Source organism: Habropoda laboriosa, unplaced genomic scaffold, assembly GCF_001263275.1.
Source record: "Habropoda laboriosa isolate 0110345459 unplaced genomic scaffold, ASM126327v1 scaffold61, whole genome shotgun sequence".
Lineage (NCBI taxonomy): Eukaryota > Metazoa > Arthropoda > Insecta > Hymenoptera > Apidae > Habropoda > Habropoda laboriosa.
This window is the reverse complement of record NW_017100203.1, coordinates 259,321-263,831: the sequence shown is the minus strand read 5'-3', so window position 1 is coordinate 263,831 and position 4,511 is coordinate 259,321. Positions and strand designations below refer to the sequence as shown.

The following is a 4,511-nucleotide window of genomic DNA, read 5'->3' as shown; positions in this document are numbered from 1 at the left end:
AAAAAAAAAAAAAAGAAGAAGAAGGAACCCCTACACTACAAACAGATCCACTAAACTCCTAAATCTCCCCTAAACCGTATTTCTCTCATTTCCCCGAGCCAAGTCCAGCTTTGGCAGCGGCGAGTCCTTTCTCCAAAGGATTCACCGAAACGTTAACCAAATATCACCATAGCCACGGAACTTCTCCGCTAACGCGGCCATAAAAATGTATAAAATCGCGGTGGACGAAAACGGAATGCGGGAAACCTTCTCGAAAACCGCGTCTCTCTCGTTGCCAATTCCTCGCACACGTTCTAATTCCGACTTTCCTCGAATTTTCGCGTCCGTTTCGCCCAACTTATGCAAAGTATCCTCGAACAGGAATTTCCTGCGAATGCATCGCGCGAGTCGATATCCAAGCCAATTGGATTTCTGCGTTCCCCAGGCGAGTAAATCGATGCCGCACGTACACCTGTATACATGTACGCACACGTATACGTAGACACGAGCGGGAATAAATCGCATATAAATTGCGATTAAAGCGAGGAAAGTTTCGCCGAGCCTAGGTTCACCGGCGCGACACGTTATCGAACGGCTAAACCGTATTTTACTGGTCCGAGGATAATTGGATTGGCGTGTTTCATAATACGTAGACATCGCTGGCTTAGAAGTGTTTTCTCCTGTGACACTTTTAAGTCCGCGTAGGATTTACGAACGTATCTCTCTCTCTTCCTTCAACACGGCTCTAACAAGTGCGGGGCGAGGCTAGCCAGCTCGAACAACCCTTTCGCGATTCTTCGTATTATCATTCGCAGGAAAAATCTCGGTCCTTCGAGGAAATCAAGGGAAACAGGAATAAAGAAGATTGCAGGATCAGAGGATAAAGTTGATGAAATGAAATTTCTTTCATTTTTTTATTTTTATTTTTGGAAGTGAAATTTTAATTAAATTGAGATTTTCTAAATATGCTTGCACACTTCCACGCGATTCGGAAGTAATTAAAATTTGTAACATTTATGGAATTTTGAAGAGCAGGAAATTTCCTCTTTTCGCGTGATATTTGACCAGATTCGTTTCGTATCTTCCGGACTGTTGAAGCGGTGAAACAAAATGTTTTTCTGGAGATGTTTCGTGCAATTTTTGGCAGTGCGAAGGAAATTTTGTTTGTCTGTTGTTTCCGTTACGTGTGTCTTTCTTTGTTAATGCAAATTTTGTTGGCAAATTTGAAGGGTCTAAACGCATAAGCACGGTAAAAGTGTTTCTAAACCAAATGAAACGTGTGATACGTCAATTGACAGAGCTTCCTAGAAATTTTAACCCTCTACCTTTATTATTAGGGTAGCTATCGACCTAAACGTCGTTTTCATTTCACACTTGATTTCTTTTGTTCTATCCGGTAGAAAATTATGAAAAAAATCTGAGATACTATAGCCAGAGTGTTAGATATCTGAGAATTTTTTCAGATTTTTTGAACGAAAAAACCCTATTTTTAAAAAATAATTAAATAACATTTAAAATTCCAATTTCTCCTATCGAAGTTATCAAACGACAACGTTCATATTTTTACAGTAGAAGCTGCCTGTCGTGTTTACTAACTCGTAATTTTTTCAGATTTTTTGGAAGCCTGCGTCATAGTTGAAAAAATTAAAAACCACTATTTCGTATCGTTCGGTGCACGTAAGAGTGACCTCTGGTGTTAGCAAGAGGTGTTTAACCCTTGGAGGTCATTTTGCTGTAAGAAAGCTTGCAAATTGGATCTTTGAAATTTTTTCAAACTAACCTACGAACAAACTATACTATTTTATTTAAATCCTTAAATTCTATGTATTCTCTATTTCACTATGGTGAACAAATTTACGGAGATCTATGGATCTGCTCTCTGTCTTGATTAATTATTTACCAAGCGACGATTATTTAATGTCGCTTCTCAGTCGCCACTCGATTGCAAAGGGTTAAATTAAAAAAAATATATATGGTTACATTCCTTGAAATTCTACCTATAAAATGAACATTTTATAAAAAAAAATGTTTGCAGGATGGAACAACGACACTTTTTTCATAAATAATCAACGAGCAAAGAAACTGACATCTATAAATCAGGTTGTAATTAAAAAGGTGTGCAAAAGGGCTCACTTGTATTAGTTATAGTTATACTGTTAAAATTATAACGCGAAATTTTATCAGTTTAACATTTAAGGCGAACGATCAGTCCGAGTTTGAAGTTAATCCGGTTTAGCGACGTTTTAAAAGCAATAAACCGAAGGAGACTTTTAGATGGAAGTATTAACGATAGATTAAATTCCTGTGCCTGTCAATCACAAGCTTGATTTACAGCGGGATATAACTCTGCCAGAAATTTGTCGATTATTGAATTTCACGGTAATCTCCGTTACTAATGAATTTTCGTCGCGAATTCCCGAGAATCGCTGTTGACACCTATGTACATCGAATAAGTGTATCTTCATTATTGATTAATGTACTGCAGCTGTAGAGTTGAAACGGGGAGACGTCAGTATTACCTTCGGTAGCAAATTGCGTTAGACAGGGTGATTGTAGAAACTGGGACAAGATGTAACTCTTCTCCAAGAGAAAATAGAGGAAAATAACAGACAGAGAGAGAAAAGTGAAATTCTTCCTGGAAATACATATATGCTGTTGCATTGTTTTTTAAGCAATTTGATCTGAATTGAGCTTTGAATGAAGAAAAATTGATCTCAATTTAGAATTTATTGCAAATTAGTGGATAAATAAGTAATTCTTGAAAATTGGGTCACGATAGGGTTAAGTAGAAACATGTGCTCTTTTGCAATTTTAACGTAGAATCGTATTAACTTCGTCAAACCATTATTACATTATCTTTTTTAAACAGAAGCGTATGTGTTTCTTTGAAAAAGTTTTTTACTTTCAATTTCTTCTATTATTTTTCCCTATTTCTCCTTACAAAACGGCTGAATTACGTCTCAATTTCGGAACTTATCCTGCGCATTCGTAGAAAAATATAAATGTTTGCAAAATGAATTTAAAACAAAACTATTCAGTTACACGAGAAATCACTTAAACTCGCACATTTCACATACCTGCTTTAACTACGAAATATTTCAAAATAACAAAATCGCGAAAATTTTGCATAATTATCTTAGATTTTTTTTAGATTACTATACAAAATTCCGTTACAACTGTAGGGACCAGCTGCAATACCCGGGGAAATAACATTTGGCGTGCAGACGACCAGCACGGTTTATGACGTGCGCGCTTGAAAAGCTATTTTTGAGGAAACCGTTTTAGTTTATTTAATTTCTAGAAATCCGACAATGCATGTCCGCGTAGAAACTTTCTTCGACGGCCTCAACAGTATATTGCCGCGTCATAAACCAGGGGTTTCCGAAAGGTCCGCCGTACGAGGCCCAGAGGCCACGACCGGACACGTCACGAGTACCTGACCTGGAGGAAATTCGGCTCTGTTGCCAAAAACCCCAATGTGGAATACACCTTCCCGCCAAGTCGCACCGCGGTCCCGGAAAAAGCGCGCCAAGGGCGCAAGGGACACGCAGCGACTTGTAAGAAAATTACCCGATTGGCTAACATCGATGCGACGGGTTAGTCAATCAGGAAAACTAACAAGGCGACGAAAAGTTCGTTGAAAAAAGGCGAGACGACAGGAAGTGAGTCTAGCGCGAATCTCCATAGCTAAAACACTTGTATCAATAAAGACTTCACCGGACTACCGTGTGGGTACATTGCTGAACCCAGTAACACGCATTTCCATTATCCTTCATGTCGCGTCGCGTTCTCCTTTGATTATTCAAAATGTTCACGCTCACGACTGTTACCCGCCAACTTAATCTTAGGTACCCAATTCGAAAATTTGTCTTGCTCGGAACGTTAGAGAATTTTAGAGTACCTGCGCGACGGAACACCTACTGTTACCCGCCAACTTAATCTTAGGTAACCAATTCGAAAATTTGTCTTGCTCGGAACGTTAGAGAATTTTAGAGTACCTGCGCGACGGAACACCTCACAACCATGGAAAAGTGCGCGATACTTTTCAACAAATATTAATATCAATAATTAGTCATTGCAACGATTAATTTAACAGAAATTACATACTCAAAAACTGTACATTATAGTTATATGTTTATTTATTCAGCCTCACAGCCATGAATTGGACTTGGTTTACAGTAACCTACGTTTTATAAAATTCTCGTTCTCTCCCTCTCTCTTCCATTCACATTCCCTCGTACTCTACTAACTTATCACCCTACTTATTACCCATTAACCCTTTCGCGACGGCGGAACTAGGCATCGGTACGCCGCTAACGGACGGGTCGTCGTGCCATTAGTGCACACCACGAGTGTCGCGCGTTTTTCGAGCTCCGTGCAAAATATTAGAGGATTTCGTTGGAACAGCAGAGGACTTACGGGTGTTACTGAGGCCTTGTTCTGTATTTTAAAATAAATCTTCGCTTCGAGTTGGCGAGGCGCGAGCCAATGCGACGCGCTTAGCGGATGCCGGATATAAACGGCGCTAGTCG

At 39.3% G+C, this 4,511-nt stretch overlaps 1 protein-coding gene across 2 annotated transcripts in view; it reads right to left on the bottom strand.

Moving 5' to 3' along the window:
• Window positions 1-4,511, bottom strand: part of LOC108570567 (HIRA-interacting protein 3) — a 222,687-nt gene that overhangs the window by 69,396 nt on the left and 148,780 nt on the right. The window lies entirely within an intron of this gene.